At 51.1% G+C, this 22,600-nt stretch overlaps 1 long non-coding RNA gene across 4 annotated transcripts in view; it reads right to left on the bottom strand.

The window, feature by feature from the left end:
* The window catches only part of LOC110256830 (uncharacterized), a 34,211-nt gene that overhangs the window by 6,593 nt on the left and 5,018 nt on the right, over window positions 1-22,600 (bottom strand). The window contains exons 1-7 of one of the 4 annotated variants that reach the window (XR_014827759.1): window positions 11,602-11,858; window positions 10,344-10,478; window positions 9,112-9,248; window positions 5,061-5,090; window positions 2,393-2,721; window positions 1,227-1,400; window positions 236-365 (exon numbers count right to left, since the gene is read on the bottom strand). This is a non-coding gene — a long non-coding RNA (uncharacterized LOC110256830). Of the gene's footprint in view, window positions 1-235; window positions 366-1,226; window positions 1,401-2,392; window positions 2,722-5,060; window positions 5,091-9,111; window positions 9,249-10,343; window positions 10,479-11,601; window positions 12,248-22,600 lie in introns of those variants that run through there. The other 3 variants (XR_002338766.2, XR_014827758.1, XR_002338841.2) reach the window with 3 other exon arrangements.

The raw sequence follows: 22,600 nt of genomic DNA, 5'->3' as shown, positions 1-22,600 counted from the left end.
TTCTCTGCCTCTCGATGCCTTATACATTCTGCAAGAATCGCTCAGGGTGCCCCACAACCACCACCACGTGACCCAGTTGGAATTATCTCCCAGCTTAACCATCGTCATCAGCGATATGGCTCTTTGAAACCATGTCGTGGCTTATCTCTTACTACAGTCGGTTGTGGAATTTGCTCACCCCCCCCCCCACTAGACTGTCAGCTTCATGAAGACAGGGACCAGATGCCCTGCTTACTTAGCATGTCCTAGGCCTCAGTGAAGAGTTGTCTGGATGAAGAAAGGAATGCATCCCACACATTGAAGCCTTCAGATGGGCGCCATGGAAAGGTGTCCAGTATATTAGGTTTGCGTCCAAGAATGCATCTCTAAGCATGAACAAAGAAAGAAGAAGGAAAAAACATTTCAACTTATCACAGAAATAGACATTCGCATGAGTTGGGGGATGAAGGTGAGCTCTAAGGTGATCTAAGGTGAAAATACTTTGTGGGGAATGTCCAGCAGCTCCTCGGGGTTCTCCTTGAAGAGCTTAAGCTAAATACATTAAATACGGAAAAGCAGAGCAAACGCTAGGGACGGGTCCAGTGCTTTCTCTTTCAGGGACATATTTGCTCAAGATGACAGGGTGGTGATGTTGCCCTGTCATACCCGGTCCCACAGACCTTTGTGGAGTGAATGACTGAGTCCCCACAATGGCTATCTGCAGGGCACAGGTGTGACTCAGGGGCACCCACCCTTGCGTGGCAGTGACAGGTCCCATCAGGGTCGCCTGCTCCAAGTCATCCCAGCCTCCTCCTCGGATCCTGATCCCTTTGTGGGCAAGACCCCGAGGAGCCCTAAGGGCAAGGGCATTTATATATAGAGATTTCGTGAGCTGACAGCAGAAAGAGACCCCTCAGCATGGTACAAAGGACTGCAAAGTGTTGAAGGTTCTCGAAAGACTCCAGACAGGTTCAACAATAAGGGCTGCTCCGCACATCACCCTGGAAGAGACCCGGGCAGGTAGCTTCCATCCCCCCTTGTCCCAGGCACACACCCTCCTCTACATCTGCCCTCCGCAGTACCTGCCCTTGCTCTGGAGACCCCCTTCTCCCCAGGGCTCCTTCTACAAATGCCCCTCAGTCTTCAAAGCCTGAATCAGATGGGACCCCGACTGGGGAGGCTTTCCAGACACTTCCAATCACCCTTTCTTGTCTGCACCCCCAAGGAAAGTTGCACCAGAGGCTCACCTGAGCACAGGTACTCATACATGTCAGCCAGGCTCGTCCCAGCAGCTGATGTGTCCATCGCTGTCTCACGAGCCAAATCGTGCTTCCTGAAGAGAGAGCAGCCACATCTTCTGCATCACAGCATCTCCAGGTCTGGCAGCATCTCCGCAGGATCAGGTAGGTACTTGACAGAGGCTTGGGAAAAGAAGGGGAGGGCAGAGGGGCAAGGATTTAAGAGTCATCCATAATAGAGTTTCTTTGTTCCTAAGTTCTTTGTAATTCTTCTATGTCTATGTTTGTCTCTAAGTTTTTTATCTTCATTTTTTTATCTTTTCATCTTATCCAAAGCAAAAAAACAGTTCATAAAGTTCAAGGGTTTTGTTTGTTTTTAATTGAAATATAATTGATCTATAACATTCTATTAGTTTCAGGAGTACACCCTAATGATTCCATATCCGTATACACCGCAAAATAATCCCCACCATGAGTCTGGTTAACATGCATCACCATACACAGGTAGATATTTCTTTCCAGTTATTTTCACTTGGCTGTTTTTTAAAGCACGTGAATATACAGTGAATATTTTCTCCAGGAGAAAGCTATACAAAAGAGGAAAATATTTTAGATTTCTGCCCGCATATCCCCAGCTGCCCTCAAAAAGATCAGACCCAAACATCCAGGCTTGGGATCACAGAAAAGTGAAAAGCAAGACAATGTATTCGGGGGGCTGGAGTACTAGGTATTCTTCTGTTTAGACCAGAGATGGGGGGCACTCAGGCAAGTGACCACTGGCGACCCCGAGTGTGGGAATCATAGAGGAGGACAGCAGCATCGCGCTGCAGCGACCCTGGGGGGCAGGGACCGTCCGCATGAAGCCTGGGGCCCTAAACAATGTGCAGCTGGAGACGACGGACTTTCTTCAGGGCCCCAGCACTGTCGCATGATGACCTGGGATGGGCAGTGGACCTCAGGGTTGGGTTGAACACCACAGAGCCTGTGCTGTAACCAGCCAGGGACACGTGCTCCTGTCCATAGCATCTCCCCAGGATCTTTCCTGTGCCAGAGAAAGGACTGAGTGCCTCTTTGTCTTCCTGTCACCTCCTCCCAGGTTCCGCCTGGAGCAGGGCGCCCCCCCCCCTCTAATAACTCCTTGTAGTTTTTCTTTCTGCCACACAGTGGGTCATTACCTACGCAAAGCATCTCTTTGCTTGTCTCATTTTCTATCTCTCGATGGACTGTCATCCCAAGGGGTGGACATGTCTTGTCTCGTGCACCCCTGTGCCCAGGACCTGACACACTGCTTTGCACATAGTAGGTGCTCAGCCAACAGTCACTGAATGAAGTCCTAGGTCTTGCCAGGGGTTGACATCTCGCTCTGCTCCCTCTGGAGATGGAGGGGCAGCCCCAGGGGAGCCACGACCGCGTCAGGGTTGGGGCGGCGCCTCTGTCGTGCCAGGAAAACGCCTTCAGTGGAGCAGATTCATCCCTCTCCCAGGACCAACGATTTCAGCAGATCCTCAAAATATAATTTTCGAAAGAGAAATTAGTATTGCCACAGACATCCACGCCATCCACTCTCACGTAGGTTGCTCAGAGTTTCGCGAATGCCAAGGAAGGAGCTGATGGGGGCTGCAGGCCCCAGTGGGGGGGGGGGGGACTCTATGGGGAGATTATCAGCCGTGCAGCCCCCCCACCAGGGGGGGAGGAAAATTGCCCTGATTGCCTGGAAAAGTCAGGCCACTGCCAATCTCTGCTCATGTACAGGAATGTATGTCCACAATGTATGGACAGCCCCAAACACCGAAATTAAAGAACGGTTTCTTTCCAACAATTCGGTCTGCAGCTCTGACTATTATCTGGGGATAAATCAATTTGCAGCAGCTGTAGACAGCCATTTCCGTGAGAGTCTTAGGCAGCTTAACCGGAGAAGCGTGTTAAAAGTTAAAGGACCTTCGTCACATTAAGAACATGAATTTTTCTAACCATAAATTTATTTCACTGAATTCCTGAGCTGTAAAGTCACCCTGCACTCTTCCTTGTAAATCAGAGGGGGTGTACCCACTTCCTGATGTTTGCCAATTTGCTATTTTTCCTGTAATTATGAAAAAATGCAATTCACTGAAGTTACAAGCCCAGAGGAGATCGCGGGATTGAGTGGAGTGGTTTCATATCTGCCCGGACTCCGTGCTTTCTAGAGAAGGGGAGTGAAAGGGCAAAATGACAGTATGACCTCAATGCGGGGGCCGTGGTCGCCAGGCTCCTCAGAGCGGCTTTGCTGGTGCTGCATAAATGCACAGGGCCATCGGAGTTCCCATCGCGGCGCAGTGGTTAATGAATCCTACTAAGAACCATGAGGTTGTGGGTTCCATCCCTGGCCTCGCTCAGTGGGTTATGCATCCAGCATGGCCGTGAGCTGTGGGGTAGGTCGCAGATGCGGCTCAGATCCCACATCACTGTGGCTGTGTGGTGTAGGCTGGCAGCTACAGCTTCGATTCGACCCCTAGCCTGGGAATCTCTGTATGCTGCAGGTGTGACCCTGGAAAAGAAGAAAAAAGACAAAAAAAAATTTTTTTAAATAAAAATAAATGCACAGGGCCATCAATTTGTGGCACTTAGTAGTGGAAGGACACAAGGTAGGGAAAATTAACAGAAGATACAAACTAAAAGTACTGGGGAGATCTGTCTGCTTCGAAGTATGTGGGAAGACCGCCGACCAGGACAGCTGATGGGGTACCCCCCCCCCCGGGGCATTGCACCGCCTCCTTCAGAAAGGCCATCTCTTAAGCCTGGCATCCCTACTGTGTAGGAATTAGGCCAAAAACAGAACTGACAGGAGGTCCGCGGCAGCAGGTTCCCGAGTCTCTAATGGCGACTGGAAAAAGGATCCCTTTACCCTTCTGCTTATTTTCTAAAGGATAATGCTTTTCATGCATCTGGTCTTCTTTTTTATCTTTCAGGACTCCTCCTAAATTCCCGTTTGGGGCGACGACTGGTGTCCATCTCAGGAAATGTCCCACCACCCAAGGCCGCTGGCTCCGCAAAGGCACGAGGACAAATCACAGAAACACAGGCAGGTCAATCTCATGCTTTGTTTATCCTACAGATGCTCTTTTATAAAAAGTACCTGCATTGTTTTTGAGAAACACACTGGTATCCATGAGGAAGAGAAATATTAAGGAAAAGGTTAAAAAAGGAAAGTGCTTCCGTGGCAAAAGAGCCCTTTGACAGAGGTCTGGGACATGGTAGAGACTCAATAAACACTTAAAGAATTAACTTTAAATGAAGTGAATCCGACTTTTTTAAAGGGGGCATGTCATTTCAGTCCTATACACATGGAAAACCCCTCCATGTCCAGATTTACCCTTAGAAAAATACAAACAAAAACACAAAAGCCCAATAACTCCCCCTTAATTTTAATCAGAAAATAGGAAAAAAAAGAAAAGAGCCATTTTGTGGAAAATGAAGCGTAAGAGGGTTTCCCAGGACAGGGCGTTTCCCTCCTTCCTTTCCTCCCCACCCCGGGTTCAGCGCCCAACAATCCCAAAGGTGAGACAAACGGACTTCGGATCGCATCGTCCTAATGCCCCCGGCCTTCATGTTTAAAATGTCATCCAGAGACAGTTTCGGGTTGGCAGCCACTGATGGAAAGAGCAATAAATACGCCTTCCATGTGCACACAAGCCCTGCACGCTGAAGCCTCTCGAAATGCGTTTCCACCGAACGCCGTGGGACTCACTCTTGGAAGCCACCCCATCCGGCGCCAGGCACCCCGCACATCAGCCTTTAGGAGGGAATTGACGAGCAGCTTGCCCAATTGGAGCTACAAGGGAATTTCGGAAGACAGAATGTAATTACCTGAACTGGAATCTGGCCAAGGTACTCGGGCTGTTAAAAAAAAAAAAAAAAAAAAGTCAAGGAAAAAAATCACCTTAATTCTCTTAGCTGATAAAAGCCAAACGTGGGCTTCTTTCTGCTTAGGATTTGGCAGCAGAAAGTGTTTAAATCATCACCCGAAAATAAATAAAAATAAAACTTTGCCATTGCTCGCAAGCCCCTCGGTCTCTCTCACACACACACTCACACACACACACACACACACACACACACACACACACACACACAACTGCTCACTGCAGATTCCTTTGTCCCTACGAGGTGGGAACGCGCTCATGGAATCATTTCCTTCTTTCAGGCTCTGAGCTCAGTTTACATGGGAGACCCCACCGCAGGGTCTGCCCACAGGCCGGCCGTGTCACACCTTCCAAAAAGCAGAACCCTATCAAAGGTCACCCAGAGGAGGCCAGGCAGGGATCTGTTTGCAAAGCTGATTTTTCTTTTAAATCTGGGCTTCATTCGGATGAAAAGAAGTGGGTAAAAGAATAGTATGGCATCCGGCGTGTGCAATTTTATAGAGATCTTCAGTTAGGAAGCCTACCTCTCTCTCTCCCTCTGTCTCTCTCTCTTTCTCTCTCTCTCTCCCTCTGTCCCTCTCTCTTTCTCTTCCTCTCTCTCCCTCTCTCTCTCCAAGAAGGAAAGATATGGACAAAGGACGATGGTGAGAATCGGCCTCGCAGGGCCTGGAGGTCGCTGCATGCTTGAAATTTTAATCAGTTGGCTTCGGAACCTGCTCCAGACGACGTGGTGCCGTCACATCCTCAGGATGCGAGCAAGATTTCTGGAGCAAACGTGTCCTGCTCTTCCCTTCGTAAAAAGCAGGCGCGTTTCTGCTGTGGCTCCGAAGCCTCGCCGGCTCTCCGCTCCCTTTCCCCGCTGGAACACAGTCCGTGGCTGGCCATCGGCTCCCGGCGTAATGGCAGGACGTTCGCAACCCGAAAATTCCAGCTGAGCTTAGGGTGGGGGGTGCTCCCTGGAGGGTTGGACAGAGGAGACCAACGGGACACCTCAAACTTTCGGGAGCAGGTGTGACACATTCGTGTGGCCAGTGGACCAGAGGGGTCCTGGTAGAACCTACTGCTCAAAGACGTCCAGTCGACTAGTTCATTTTTAAACTGGAAAGGCCGTTTCTTTTCTATCCTGAAGTCAGCAAACACCAATAAAATGAACGTGGAAAATTCACCGTTTCATCTGATTGTCTAACGTTGCCCTCGTGTCAAAAGCTCCATCATTACAGACCCAGTTTTTGACTGTTTTCCAGAGAGCCAAGACATCTGCACGTATTTTTGCAAGAGAAAAGATATGGAATCCATAAATGTGAAGTGTGAAATGAGTGGGGGCAGGAAGGAACAAAAGCAGACAAACCAGGGGCCCGTCTAAGGCGTCCTGTGAAAACGTCAAGGTCTGGCTCCCTTCCACGGGGAGGCAGGCTCCTAATATCTAGATTAACCCCCCGATTCTCAGTGTGCAGTTTCGCAGAACCAGAAGTATTTCCATGATCCTTGACTGAATTAATTTAAAATGCTTAAAGGGAAATGCCCTCCCTAATACGTTTGTATTTCTACAGATCGGTGCTTCTGAGAACAGGGGAAAGTGGGCTTTGCTCTCGGCTTGGAATCTCAGCGCTCTCCTGTCTAGGGGACGTGGTGTTTCAGGGTGAGCTGCCCAGGACTCTCGCAGATACAATCCCAAGTTCAAGGCTCATGATTGGAGAAGCCACTGCTGCATGAGCCTTGAACCTGTAGGGAAGATCTCACTCACCCAGCAAAGTCATGCCCATTTGGTTTCCAACTGGAACACAAAGCACCCGAACCAACACCACCAGTGACTGCATTTTCCCCTCCAGGGCGTGTTCTTGGTGTTTGGGGTGTGTCTTCTCTTCCAGACACGTGAGCCCCAAACATGGGCCCCCCAACCTTCCCACTTGCATGAAATGAGCAATAAGTGAACAGAACAGGCACCCAACCCACACCCACACCCACACCCATAAAATCAGGGTGGGTAGGAAGCACAGGAGGCAGAGGGGTTTTTATTAATAATTCATCCTGAGCAACCCCTGGAGCAGTTTCACTATGACATGCTCCGCAGAATGCTTCAACACACTAATTAATATTTTCAAAGTGTTCCAGGGGCCCCTTTTAAAAGCACTTTTGCCTTCCATCCAATGTTCTGCATTATAAGCAAAAGATCAGTGCAGTCCTCCAATCCTATTGATGAGCTGTCCCAGCAACGCAGGATGTGACGAGTCCACAGGATTTTTTTTCTCCCTTTAATATCGCTCCCCAAGAATTGGGCTGGAAACTGGTTTCTCTTCTGAGGCCAGCTGTTCCTCCCAAAAGCTGCAGAAAGGACCAAGCTGGCAGGGAGCCCCAGGCGTGAACTGCTCTGAGCGTGGTACCCGGTCCCTGTCTCACATCCCGGGCTGATGCCCAAAACAGAGACCCAAAGGGGAGGTTTGCCCTCCTCTCCAAGGTGCAGCATGGTGGCAAGAAAGTCCCTCAGAAAGTGACCTCGGCCAACAGCTCCTCCTTACAGGGAAGTTTCTGATGGACGAAGCCCAACAGGAGGTCCGGCTCTGCCCGGGTGCTCCGGGGAGTAGTTTCTGCCGGGGGCTCCTCGCGAGCACCAGAGCAGCTGGGCCTCCAGCAGAGTTTCAGGGCACAAGCTTCTGGAAGCAGCCAGGGCCCGGCCGCAGGATCCCACGGAGACAGCCTCTCTGGCCGGCTCGCTCTGACCGCAGGCCCGGCTGGGCCGGCCAAGCCCCGCAGGCGGCGCCCTCGGAGATGGCCACGCGCAAGGCACCCGTCTCCGGGCTTCTCCCTAAATGTCACCCGGAGACTATTTCTCAGTTCCAATCAATTGTGCCCATCGATCCTAGCAATTAAAAGAATAGGAACGGAGTCACTTTGACCCTTTATTATCTCGCTTCAGAAAAGTGATTCCCAGAGTCAGGTGGGTTCACTTGGAAAAACCGCTTTACATGTGGTGAGAATCCTTTCCTCCCGGGAGCCCCGAGGGACGGTCTGTGACATGAGAATGGGGACCAGGCTTCTCGGGGCGCCTGAACAGGTGGGGCCCACCCGGAGGCCCTCAGCCCCGCGGCCCCCTTTACCAGCCCATGAGCCATGCCCACCCCTGAATGGCATTGGCTGGGATTTATTTAGTTACGTTTGCGGTGAAATTCACATGACGTGAAGTGAAGTGTCTTTAAGCGCAAGACTCAAAGGCATTGATTATATTCACAGTGATGAATAATCACCTCTGATTCCCAAATTCACCCTCCGAAATAAAGCCCCCCAGCAGGCTCTCCCAGCCTCCCCACCCCTGGCCCCTAGCAACCAGCAATTTGCTTTCTGCCTCCAGGGATTCGCCTCCTCTGGACCTTTCGCATCAAGTGAGCACACAGTAGGCGGTCTCTTATGGTCTGGCACGTTTTCAAGGTTCCTCCTCTATCAGTGCTTCCTTCCTTTTGACGGCCAAATAATATTCCCTTGCGTGCAGGTACCACATGCTCTTTATCCACTCATCTGTCGGTAGACATTGTGTCCACCTTTTGGCTACTGTGAAGAGTGCTCGGAGTCAGCGACTCCCCCCTCTGTGATCCAGAACCCTCGCATGTATCCTGACCCCAGTGACTGATAGAACAGCCCATAGAACCACCTGGGCCAAGATCTTCAGCCTGCGTTGCCGTTCAGTTTCTGCATCTGCAGAAGATATAATAACACATACCACAGACTAGCGACACCAGCTCGGAAAGTATTTGGTGAACATGTAATGAAAGAAGAGCATTGGAATTCCCTGCTGGCTCAGTGGGTTAAGGATCTAGCATTGTCACTGCAGCGGCTCCAGTCTCGGCTTGGATCCCCAGCTAGAGAACTTCCGCGTGCCGTGGGTGCAGCCGGAAACAGAACGAAGAAAATGGAAAAGCGTGGGTCACCAGCACCAGGCTTGAAACACGGGCACAGCCAACGGGCACCAAGTTCAGTACAACGTCTGCCTCGTGGCGCTTTACCTTATTTGTTTACCGTGGTCGTTCATCAGGATTGTCCTTCCGACGTGATCACGGGCCTCCTCAAAACCACGACCTTGCCTTTGCCTTTCCCCTTGTCCCGCAAGGGCCTAGCCCATGAGATGGTCCGAGAAACGTATCTGTGGATAGAGAAACGAGGGCGTTAACTTACAGAACCGTTCCGTGTGGACGCAGACATCCCAAAGACTCCAGCTGTCACCAGTTCTTCCTTTAGCTATAGTGGCTTCAACAGCTCCCAGGCAGCTGCTCCGTTCTCTCCGGCAGGATGGAGGAGCACAAGGACACGGGTTCCCGCAGCCACCCGTGGACATCTGTGCCTCCAGGGTCCCCACACAGGACCTCGGAACAAAGCAGGGGAGAAGGCAAGACACCTCCACATGCCACGGGACATGCTGGCACCGTTCTACACCCTTCCAAGCCCCCCTCACGAGAGCAAAGGAGAAAGCCCGGGTCACACGATACAGGCCAGGGGAAGGGGGGTGACCTTTCCTTTGGCAACGTACACGAGTCAACTCAGGCGGGAGGGGGTAACCCAAGCAGGGCTGATGGACAGAACGAGGACCCCAGGATTAAGGAGAGGAGGCCTCTTTGTTCATTTATTTATTTTCATTTTATGGCCACGCCCACAGCATATGGAAGTTCCCAGGCCAGGGATTGAATCCGAGCCACAGTTGTGACAAGGAAGCCTATTTAGGGAAAACTGGGCTGCCACTTGCATTGTCAGAGTAAAATGTCCCCACCCCTCCCTATGAAAGGGGTCCAGTCCATCTCATCCCCTCTGCCTCCACCCCTCTGGTGGCCTCTACTCAAAGCTCTTTCTTCGTGGTCCCCCATCGATGCAAATGCAGCCTCCTTGTAATATCTGCCTAAGGGCCAGCTCCGTCCACTGGACCCTCCTGACCAGTCCAGACCACCATACAGCTCTCTCTGGACTTTTTTTTTTTTTTTTTTTTTTTTGTCTTTTTCGGGCCTCAGGTGCAGCATCTGGAAGTTCCCAGGCTAGGGGTTGAATCAGAGCTGCAACTGCCGGCCTACACCATAGCCACAGCAACGTGGGATCTGAGCCTCATTTGCAACCTACACCACAGCTCATGGCAACGCTGGACCCTTAACCCACTGAGCGAGGCCAGGGATTGAACCCAAGTCCTCCTGGATACTAGTCAGGGTCATTACTGCTGAGCCACAACAAGAACTCCACTCTCTGGACTTCTTACCTGTCATAGCTTCCCATAGGTGACCTTGAATCGCCAGGAAGCCCTCAGCATGTCCCTTCCCAAGGTGAGTCTAACCTTCTGAGGGCAGAGGCCATGTCTGATACACGTGGTCCCCCCACAGGACATGGGTCTGAGCTATGGACAATAAGACACACACTCCATCAGTGTCCTATACACTGCAAATGCCCAAGAAATTCCTTTCGGAGGAAGAGAGAAATTAGGGAAGAACAGAGCTGGTAAAGGACCTCAAAGATATGTCTTTCAACCCCTTGTGGCGGCAGTGACCAGGGACCCACAGAGACTCCTAGCAGGGCAGAGGTCGAGCTGGCAGGGGCTGGCCTCTGCCCCCCACCCCCACCCCGCCCAATGCTCTTTGCATAGATAAGGCTCTGAGAAGGCCCGCATTAATGAAACCCGTTCAAATGCATTTGACTCGTGCCTCCCAAATATATTGGATTACGGAACACTCCTCCCACTTCCTTGCAAAACACTTTCTAATATCCTGGAGAAATAACATTCTGCAAACACAATTAAGGCAAAATGCTAGTTAAAATACTATCTCTAATAACATAGAACAAAGTAATAGAACCAGGAGGTAAAATTATGCAGTTTGACAAGAATGCGTTTGGGCTGAATATCAATTCTTAGTTGGTCCAGTGAAGTTGATTATAAAACTAATAGGAAAACTCCTGGGAGATAATTGCATGACATTCTTGAAGGTTAAAAATTTCCCACTGGATCAGAAACAGGGCTTTGAGTCCAGGCCAGGGTGGTAATCCTCACGCAGAAGCTTCTGTGAATTAAATTGTGAGGCTCAAGGCAGCGCCGGGAACCACGGAACCGGATCCGGGAAAGGCTCATTGGAACTCAAGTCCAAGGGAAGGGGAAGCAGAGGAGTAACCTCTGCCCCAGCCGGACTCAGGGGCCCAGTAGATGATCCCACCCGGCCTCTCTGCTTTTCAGATGAGGAGGCTGAGGTCCAGGGCACAGGTACAGACCTGCCCAAGGCCCCACCTCCCAGCGAGCGTGGGTCTCTCTGTGGCAGTGCCCCAGGCGGGGGGCCGGGGCTGGTCCTCTCAGGAGGTGCGCTCAGGGATGCGGGAGGGGAGACTGCCGCGGCCGGCTGTGCACACAGGAGCTCGGCAGCCGGCCAGACGGGAGAGCAGATGCCACCTCCCCCAGGGCTCTGCCTGATCGGGGGCTGCGCCCTCTTCCCAGCTTTGTCCTAAGACACCAAGTCATGCACGACAAGACTCACCTACACTCTGTCCAAACCAGGCACGCCGCCCGTGGCAGAGACAATCCATGAGTGAGGACAGAAAGGGTCCATTGCGCCTTTCGGATCAGCCTGCAGCTGACGCTCAGAGCAGAAAAGGAGCCAGGAGCCCCGTGACCCCCCAGGGGTGGGGGGCGCCTCTGCAGCCACACCGCTGCCGCCCACTCGCTAGTGCGTTCACAGCCCTGGAGTGTTCACGGTGACACCTTGTTCTTCTGGCTCCTTCCATCCGACAGACCTCTCCCTCTGCGCACCCCGCCAGGACCCACCAGCAAGTCTCCAGTTGAGTTAAAACTACTCCAACCTAAGACGCTGTACATGTAGGCGGACTTGACTTGAAGAACACCAGATAAATCGGGCTCGGCACAGCTGTGGGTTTCAGCCCAGTGAAGCTCGGAGAGGTATGTGGCCACGTAAGCAACGTCACACCATGTGGCAGAACCACTTTGGAGCCCAGATGTGAGGGACTGCAAAGCCACGGCTCATTCCAGGGACCCTGCCCCGTGCTGTCCTCCAGGGACAAGGGCTGGTGCTTCCAAACGTGAACTTCAGGGCCTGATGTACACACATCTGTGCATACACACACATTTGTGTGTGTGTGTGTGTGTCTCTGTCTGTCTGTGTCTCTGTGTGTATGTCTGCGTGGGCTAAAATAAAAGTTTCGAGAGATCGTATGTATCCTTATCACATGCCATGCAGTCTGGCATGTCCTCATCTGTTCTAGTGGCCCTGGGCACACCTCCCAGAGAGGAGCTCTCACCGCCCCTCCAGAGGGGGTGCCGGCTTTCGCAGACACCCCGAGCCCCTCTATGGGGAGCCTTCTCCAGCACCAGGTGGGCAAGGGCAGCATCTCCATCAGATCCAGGAACCAAGCCCCGTGGCTCTGGACGGCCTGGCAGTGTTTGGGGGTCAGAGCCAGCTCTTTGGATGGCTTCTGCCCCATTCAGGAAACAAAGCCTGAGATCCTTCCCAGTGCAGCTCTCGGGGGACAGGATGAGGGGGGAGGCTTCCGTGAGGACCGCACTGGCAATTCCTGAGTTTGTCAGCAGCAGCTCCATGAGTGCCTGGGAGCTCTGGCTGTCCAAGGGGATGGTGGGGGCGGGGGGAGCCCACACTGGGGGCGCCAGGAAACGTCCAGGAGGGCCCCAACTCTCCTCCCCTCTTCCTGCCTCCCCCTGAGCCTCTCTGGGAGGAGGTGACTGGGGAAGGTCGGAATGTCACATTTCTGCTCTGTGCACGCAGCTCCTTGGAAAGCCTAAGAGTGCCATCTTGTGCATGGCAGATGCAACGGCCAGGTGCTGGCTTCCAGCGGCTCTGGCAGAAGGGCCAGCCTGCCTTTCTTCCCGTCTTTCTTCCTCTGGCCCAGCCGGCCTTCTTGGCCTCTGCAGAATGCAGGATGCATCACAGCCAAAAGGTGCTCTGGCCTGAAGCAAGGGCACAGGGAGCCCCGCCCCACACCTGCAGCCCCCAGCGCCCCACCTGGGTCCCTCATCACACAGCCTGCGTTCCCAGGCACCCCTGGGATGGCTTTGTGTCCAGTCTCTCTGCACCCCGCTCAGGGCTGGGAAGGTCTCTGTGAACTTCAGGCGACCCTGAAGTGATGAGAAGGTCAGCTGGAAAGAAAGAAAAAAAGTGAGAGAAAGAAGAAGAGGCAAAGAAAGGAAGCGGGGGGAGGAAGGAAGGGGAAAGAACAAAGCCAGACAAAGTGAGACCAACTGGTCGCACTTGGCTTTCAGCTGGTTTCAGCCATAATTTCTAATTCCAAAAAACTCTCTTCCATATTCAGAGTGGTTTTGTTGTTGTTGTTGTCGTTGAGTTTTTTTTTTGTTTGTTTGTTTGTTTTTTTGTCTTTTTGTCTTTTCTAGGGCTGTTCCTGCGGTATATGGAGATTCCCAGGCTAAGGGGCTAATCGGAGCTGTAGCCACCCGCCTACACCACAGCCACAGCAACAAGGGATCCAAGTCGAGTCTGCAACCTACACGACAGCTCACGGCAACGCCAGATCCTTAACCCACTGAACAAGGCCAGGGATCGAACCCGCAACCTCATGGTTCGTTAACCACTGCGCCACGATGGGAACTCCCAGAGTGTTTGAATTGTGGGCGCAGGGAAGCTGGGCACCTTGGGGGTGGGCGCTCTCCCCGTCTCACCTGGGGCCCACACCTCCCCTCAGGGGCCTCGGTCTCTCCATCTGCAAAGTGAGGCCTGTGGTGGCCCCTGAACTCTGCCTCGGTGACCTCCACACAGGGCTTTCGGCCTCCTGCTCACCACGCCGACCTTGTGGCCAACAGGCTTGCCAAGATGCCTACCTGAAATGCCAGCTCTTTTCCAAGTTTCAGATTAAAACGTGTTCACGTAATGGAACAAAAGGAAATAGAACCTGAAAAGGGCAGAAAAGAAGAAACGGGAAGAGGGCCCAAAGGGTGGCCGCTTATAACCAGACGGGGCGCTTCTCCTCTCTTTGGGGGAAAAAAAGCATGAGGAAGACAGCGGGAGTGATGTGAAGACAGCGGGTGTGATATGAAGAGAGCGGGGATGGGGGGGGGTGAGGGACTGTCTCCATCTGACTTTCTCAGTCACAGGACGGACCCACAAAACCATCCAACCCTCCACAAGCCCCAGCCTGGGCTGGGCCTGGAGTAAGACTCTCCGATGGAAGGATCGATGGATACGCTGTCGGCAGCTTCTCATCACTAACAATGGCCACTTAGGTGATATGTGCGCATGTACCAGAAAGGCTTGGGGAGGGAAGGGCTTAAAGCATTTTGTTAACGTTCCCGCTCTGATGAAAAACCACCCAGGACAGAAGAGAGAAGATTTTGGCCGACGGTTCCGAGCACCGAGCCTGGAATCCTGGCTCTGACCGTTGCCCTCCTCTCCCGGCTTCGAAAGTTGCTCCCCTGTAAAAAGGTCAGTTGATGAGAAATGCGCCCAAATGGCCATGAAAGGCAAGATCCGAATTTTGCACAGCGTAGACGAAAACAAGCCTCATCCCGGCTGCCCAGAGAGGTGGACTCACCGCCCTGAACTGCTTCCATGGTGTAAACTCAATTTATTTTTGGAGGAAAAACCAAAAACAGCACCACAGCACAGTGTTACAGAACAGCGCACAAGAAGGGGCTCTTTTCAGCAGATCGGTTAAATGGGTGTTTTTCATGCAAATGAGCTCAAATTGCTATCAAGAGTAATTATTGCGAGACTGGCAGCATTTCCACCATCCTTTCTTCGTTTGGTTCTTCTATAGTCTCTTTTAAATAACTTAGCCATAAAATTTCAATTGACCACTAGAAAAAAGAAAGTGCTATCAGCCATCAGCCATGGGGAGAGAGAAGGTCCAGGTTCGAGTCTGGCGAGGGGGTGAGGATCCCAGCTGCCCCCCAGCGGCTTCCCTGGGCCCCTCAGACTTGCATCAGGATGTCCCACCAGGGGGCCCTGGGGTATGGGCATCGGAGAGGATGGGGCCCCCACCTGCCGACAAGGCACAGACCCCATCCCCGGGTCTCGGGTCACTGTTTGAGCCAATATATTATAATAATATTAGGTAAATCCAGAGGAGCATATGAGGTAGAAAATTGCATCTCATTTGTTCTAAATTTGCCAAATTCCAAATCTTCAGGGAGGTAGTTTTACTTTACATATTTGCTAATGGGGTCTGTTTCTCATTGCCCCAAAATGCTCAATATACAGTAGGAATCAGGGTTTCCTTCTGGCCTTAATTCATCATAGCAACAGAAATAGAGACTTGCTCTCAGACTTCGCTCTGCCTCTCCGTTCATATTCGTGGCATCTCCATCACTAATAGCGTCTGGAGGAGCCCTTTTATTTACCTATTATGGCATCATTTGTAACATAAAACTGTTGTGTTCTCTTTTCATTAACAGATTCAGTTGCAAATGCTGGGGAAAAAAAAATTACAAAGAGCCCCTTTTTAAAATGTGCACATTTATTGGGATTATTAAATCACAGCAGCTAATAGTGGTTGTCACCAACTTAATTTAAAAAGCTGATTATTACTCAAGCCCTATGTATTCCAGGCCTGATACTGTATAATTAGCAGTTGTGATTATTTAGTTAATTTGCAGATTAGGAACAAGTGCCTGTTTTGAAAAATGTGGCCACTCGACCTTCAGCTACAGAGAGGAGGGAGCCAGCCCCTGTTGCAGAAGAACAAAAGTTTCCTGTCAAATCAATGCATTTCGATGTAGGTCAACAGGAGTAGAGGGATGCTTTTCAGATCATCTGCCTGCATCCGTCTGGCCCAAAGTCCAGCGCGAAAGCCACTCCAGACGTGTTTAAATTAGTTCCTTCCCTGGTGGAGCCAAATCAAATCAAAGAGCACACTTGGAGCCTAAACAAGTTAAAAGAGGATCCTTAGTGGGTCCCAGCCACTCAGGCAGTAGTAACTAGACGAAGCCTTCCGAGTGACCCAATGCGCCATAAACGTGGAGCCAAGACCAGTCCGAAGAGGAGCGCCGCTCACTCGGAGTTGGGGACAGACCGCCTCGCACGTGCATTATTTCTAATGCTGCATTTGTCATCAGTCATATGACGGTAATAAAATTTGTAACTGTTTCCCTTATACTCCCGTGCAATTTACCTCATCTAATAGACGATGCAAATGCTAAAAGGCACATATACATCTTCATTACAGAAGCCCCGCGCCTCAGCCATTCTCCTCCAGAGACAGTTTTATTCATTTTTATACAATTTGCCTACTGTACAGTACAGATGGTTTCTATTAAGTAAAATATCTGTTTTCTTCCAAATTTTTCGTTTTCATGATTAAATTACTTTAAAATGATGGTACATTGTATTATCTTCTTTCATGAGTTCATTTAGCTCAAATACTCCCCGCATAAACTGTAAGCCCAGTTTCATCCACTCAGAAAATCGACCACATACTGTGATTTTTCAGAGGGTTATCCCACCCTGGCTGTGATTTCTATGCTTGATCCATTACTGTCACCCGAGTTTAAAACTCTATGGATTATTTTCTAGAGATAACTTTGAATATGAATATACGCGGAAACTCTGGGCTGACATTAAAACAGGATTTCTCCCCTAAATCGTTTCAAATGCGAAATGTCCTTTGTTAACGTGCAAGTTTTTGTTTTTTTGTTTTTTGTTTTTTTCCTGCCAGCGTCTCAGCTACAGAGAGAATGGGTTGCGGTTTGAAATATTCAAAGGTGCTGCCCCCACGTGGCGGCCCTCGGAACGGGCTCCTCTTCCCAGCCGGCATCGTGCAGTGGGTCTGCTCCTTCTGAAGTGGCTGCGGGCAGAGGCCTCCGCTGGCTGCAAGGAGAGCTTGGCTGGGGTGTTCTGTGGCTCCCGGCCCCCTTCCGGGGCTGGGGGTGGTCCTCTGGATCCCATCCCCACCGGATGCTGAGAGCTCCGTTCTGCTGCTTGGAACGCATTCTACTCGTCTGCCCTTATTAGTGGGATCCTAGGCCAAGGGGGGCCCAGGAATGTCTCCCCTTGGGCACTTGGCAAACGTCTTTTACTTCTGCGTTCCGCTCTCCCCACTCTTCCCGATGGAACCCGGCCCGCCATCCAGACCTGCGTTACTTCCTCCGCCCTGGAGCCAGCTCGGCTCAAGCTGGGTTTCACCCCCCTGCCCTCCCCTCCCCGCCAGCTCAGCCCCCCTGACCTTGACCACAAGCCCTCCTTCCCTGGAGCTGAAGTACTGAAGGAGAGAGGGCGCCTTTTCTGGGAGGGAAGTGACAGGTGCTCCGGAGTGGTGGGAGTGGCAGGCCGGGGCCGAGGAAGAGGATGGGCGGCGGAGGAGCACACGATTCTTCCGCTCACTTCCGCGCCCCTGCAACCCGCTCTGCAGAAACCCTCCTGTGACCTGGGCGCGGCCTTGCAGAAATGGCACGGCCGCTGTAGGCGTAACCCTGGGGAACGCTGGGGGCTGCGCGCCTTGGACCACCTTCCTGGCTCCCACCTGCACGCCGGGGGTCCCCCGAGGGGCTTGGCAGTGACCCAGTCCTTCCAGAGATGAGCGCAGGGACGACAGTGGGAGACTCCTGTTTTAGTCCCAGTTCCCACCTGGGACCCCAGACAGGTCAATTCCCCTCTCTGGGACTCAGTGTCCGGGGATGTTATAAAGAACGAATAAAACAGAAGACCTGGAAAGGCCTTGAAATGCTTCAAAGCACATGAACACGTACGAGCGTAACTAATTTCCTTCACTGTATACCTGAAATTAACAGTTTGCAAGTTTGTTGAGTCCACCTTGGCCTGCGATCACACTATACTCAAATCAAATTGTTCTTTTTTTTTTTTTTTTCCTTTTTATGGCCACGCCTGTGGCGTATGCAAGTTCCCAGGCTCAGGGTGGAATCAGAGCTGCAGCTGCCCACGTACACCACAGGGAATGTCTTAAAAAAAAAATCTTTTTTAAAAGAAATGGTTCAAAGTGCTTGAAGACACAGTAATGATTTACCACACAGTTCCCTCTGGGCAATACCACGATTCAGGAGTTCCCATTATGGCCCAGGGGTAACAAACCCGACTAGTATCCATGAGGACACAAGTTCGATCCCTGGCCTTGCTCAGTGGGTTAAAGATCCCGAGTTGTCGTGAGCTGTGGTGTAGGTCGCAGCTGAGGCTTGGATCTGCCCTTGCTGTGGCTATGGTGTAGGCTGGCAGTTGCAGCTATGATTCTGGCAGTTGCAGCTATGACTCAACCCCTTGCCTGGGAACTTCCATATGCCACAGGTGTGGCCCTAAAAAGACTAAAAAAAAAAAAAGCAAGATTCATGAATCCTGCCCTGAACCCACAACAAATGCATCCTGCCCAGGCAATGCCTCTCCAGGCTCCACTCCCGACCAAAAGGCAGTTTGCCAAGGTAGAGAACCCAAGAGACGTGCCACATAGACCTTCACGGGGAGCCCCCGCCTGTGCGCATGCTTTGTGCAGTCTGTGTGCTGTGGCCAAAGTGGCATAAACAGGCACAGAGGTGACGAGACAGAGGGACAAGGAAGTAAGTGATCTTCTCAACCAACAATTCATTTCACAGAACACGGAACGTGGGCGAGACCATCAGCAGCCCCCAGAGGTTCGTCCCCGCCTGCAAAGCTCACCATCCAATACGCGGCCGAGTCTGCTCCCGCAAAAGAGCCGTTAGGACCCGCCAGGCAGGTCTACAGCAATGAAGAGAGCTGGAGGCGGCCGCAAAGCCTGGTTAATGCCACCACCAAGATATCTTTGGTTCCACCTTGGAATCCAGGACAAGGTTAAGGTGGTCCACACAGCATCTTCATTCTCTATTATTACCCTGCGTCCTAGGACCCAGCCCATGCCCCTTCCCAGCTCCTCCTGCCTCCAAAGCCCTCTGATGTTTGTCCTCCAGGTGCTAGAAGCCCAGCTCCACCAAGGGTCTCCCAAGGCATCCACAGCACTGAGATGCAGCCTGGTGCAAGTGAAGAGAGGTCCAGCGACAGTCAAGTTCAGAAAGATGAAGGCTAGACTAACCCACCTGAGAGACTCACATAAGTATTAGAGTCTGGCGACCACATGGCCCCTTGGCCGGGCCACTGGTGCTTCCTCCTCCTGCCCCGTGTCTTCAGAAAATCCCACCTTAAGAGTCCCTTAGGGAGTTCCAGCTGTGGTGCAGTGGGTTAAGAATCTGACTGCAGCAGCTCACGTCCCCACAAAGACACAGGCTCAGTCCTTGGCCCGGGAACTTCCATGTACCATGGGTGTGGCCATTTAAAAAATAAATTAAAAAAAAGTGGGGGGGGGAGTTCTTGGTAACCTAGCGGTTAAGGATTTGGTGCTGCCACTGCTGTGGTTCTGATTTGATCCCTGGCCCGGGAACTTCCAAATGCCGTGGGTAGCGCCAAAAAGGAAAAAGAAAAGCCCACCTTCCCCTGGGAAATCGTGCCACCCCACCCCACAGGCAGTCACCCGGTTCTCAGGGAAATCCAGATAGAGGCAGCTGCAACAGCTCTGCTCTGGGAAGGGGGCCACAGCCCAGCCGGAGGGGTGGAAAAGGGTGCTGGCCCACCTTCCCTGATGTCACTGGTGAAAACGATCAGACGACTTCTCAAGAGCTCTAAGAGTCCCCCCTCCCGCCCCCCCCCCATGCCTGTGCACGGTGGGGAGACCTGGACAACATCCAAACATCACATTATTCAGTGCAAAGGAAAGATTTAACTGTTTCGAAGTCAATTTCAGAATGTAAGAATGACAGGAGGTGATACAATAAAGTCATTCCAAGATCGGGGCAGTTAAACAATGTACTAGAAGACTGCATTATGCCGTCGCGAGGTTCTCCGGAAGAGGGAATTCTTCCCGGCTCAAGAAACGCCATTAGATGGATGAGCTAAAAATACGTATCGTTTGCTCACTGGGCCCGGTCACAGGTCAGCTCCTGGAGGGAAGAGCGTTCTGACTCTGCAGTCCTAACACTTGTGGGTTCCAGATCCAGCTCATCTACAGACTAGCTTTGGCCCAGAAAAGCTATTTAAGTTCACACGAAACTATTTAAGTTCTGTTTCCTCGCAGGCAAAACGAGGGAAACAGAAGAATCCGTCCCATGAAGTTGTGGGGAGGACCCGTGAGTTCCCAGAGGGACGGGGCAATGGCTGGTACCCAGAAGATGCTCCAGAAATGGTGTCCTCCGTTGGCTACCAGGCAGGCACAGAACTCCACCAGTTTCTGCCACCATCTTGCAAGCTAGGGCTGTGGACGGGGGAAGGGGAGTGGGGTTAGAGGGCACTGAGACCTCGAGAGAAAGTTGGAGAACCCAGCAAACAAGTTGGAGATTCTCGAGACACAAGCAAGTCGGATCTCAGGTCTACAAGGATTTGAAGAGGGAAGGTTACATCTGAATGCGCAGAGAGGGTTTATAGGAGGTGGTTTCAAAGAAGCCAGGTCTCCGAGGCACGGAGATGAAGCCAGTCTGCCCCAGAGTCAAGGGTCCAGGGTGTGACGCCCATACCCATGTCCTAAGAGAATGGAAACTGAGGGAAAGCCGGGCAAATAACGCAGGATGCTCCCGTGTGGCAGCTGGTGCTGTGCGGTTTGCAGCTGTCAGGATGAGGGCGGCCTGGGTCCCGTATTGAGTGTTAGTAGGGAGGTTTCCTGAAGATGACAAAGCAATGATGATACACGGTTGTGAGAAAGCACAGGCAATCTGGTGAGAAAAGGCTCTGACAAGTCAGTGAAGGTGTCACACAGGCAAAAGAATGGATCATGGGCCTCTTTTTCACGTCGTAATTTTGTTCCACGACCTCACGAAGCCAAAAGTAGACACAGTGTAAATGCGAATATACAGCATCAAACAGCAAGGTCGGCCTCCCCCAGTTGTTCAGGCTCTCACCGCTGGTGCCTACGGACCCAAAAATCAATTCCAAGAGTGAGTCTATCGTAAGATACCATCAAACAGAACTCCATTCTGATGTCCCTTCCACGTCTTGGACTCGGAAACTTACAAGATCAAGCAATTAATTTCCCAATTGGATTACTTAGACAATCATCTATGAAAGTCTACGGATATTAAAAACTATTAAGAGCATTTTAAAGGCAGCATATGCTAATCGTTTCACAGAAAGGATAAAAAATACAAAGCCATTTGCCTCCTAACCTTTCAGCCCATAAACAAGGAGGAAAATGGAAATTTCCAAATTTGCATGCAAAGAAAAAAAATATTTTAACTTGTGAGGGTTTCTACCTATTCCCTTCCGAGAAGCTCTCTGGGGAATATTTTTCACCACGTGATATTTTGAAGCTACGTTGACCATCTGACTCGCGGCGCAGAATGTCTTTAAATTTTGTCCAAGTTTTAGCACCTTCACAGATAGGGTGTAGAAGTTGGGAATTTTATTAAAGAGACGTTAACTTGGAGTTGCCATCGTGGCTCAGTGGTTGACGAATCCAACTGGGAACCATGAGATTGCGGGTTCGATCCCTGGCCTTGCTCAGTGGGTTAAGGATCCCGAGTTGTCGTGAGCTGTGGTGTAGGTCGCAGATTCGGCTCAAATCCTCTGTTGCTGTGGCTGTGGCATAGGCCAGCAACAACAGCTCTGATTAGACCCCTAGCCTGGGAACCTCCATGTGCCATGGGAGCAGCCCTAGAAAAGGCAAAAACCAAAAAACAAAAAAAAAAAAGAGAGAGAGACGTTATCTGATACGACTTTTGTATTTAATGACAGCAATGATGTTTTGGTGGCTCGAAAGCTGGGTGTCCGAAAGCTGGGTGCTAAAAACAGAATGGGAAACAGAAACAATTTTCTCACATGCAACATTAAACGTGACTTAGTCTAAATGCAGTGTGGCCTCCTAGACTGGACTGTAGGACAGAAGAAGGACATTTGGGGGGAAAAAAACAAAAACAAACAATACAAAACAACAACAGACAAAAAAAACCACTGGGGAAATTTGAATAAAGTCTGTGGTTTAGTTACAGTAATCTCCCAGTGGTAACCTCTTGGTTGTGACAAATGCACACGGTTTCGTAAGATGCCACCAGAGGGGAATGGATGAAGGAACCCTTTCTACTGTCTTTGCCATTTCTTCTGTAAATCTGAAATTATTCCTCCCCAAAAAAGTTTATCTTAAAAGGAAATGTGGCTCCGGAAAGGAAACTCAGGTGCAGTGTTGAAATTTTTATCAAAGAAAAAACCTAAGTCACTTAGAGAAATTCTACCACCACCCATAGTAAACACACTAGGAGACAGACACTGAAGAATTAGGAAAGTGGAGCAATTGCTACTCTATCCCAATGGCTCCTTAAATTGGAAGGATGTCCCTGATGGCATATTGCTTGGGTCACCCCCTAAAGGCAATTCTAGCAGAAGGAAAGCAAAGGCTGGCAACCCTCAGAAGGTGCACCTGCTCAGACCCCAGGTGGTCTTTGGCTCACACTCCTTGCCATCATCTCCATGTAAGCACGCTCTGGGGAGAGTGCAGCCTTCCAGCCTTTTCCAGACAAGTTAGGGGCAAGGAGCACAGCAAGATGCACAGTGTGGCACA

Source organism: Sus scrofa, chromosome 14 (genome assembly GCF_054392235.1).
Source record: "Sus scrofa isolate SSC_HxYL_T2T_F1_AM1 chromosome 14, Sscrofa_HxYL_maternal_Yorkshire_Landrace_v2.0, whole genome shotgun sequence".
In the NCBI taxonomy this organism is placed as follows: Eukaryota; Metazoa; Chordata; class Mammalia; order Artiodactyla; family Suidae; genus Sus; species Sus scrofa.
Note: the sequence above shows the minus strand (reverse complement) of the source record. Positions and strands in the feature narration are given on the sequence as shown.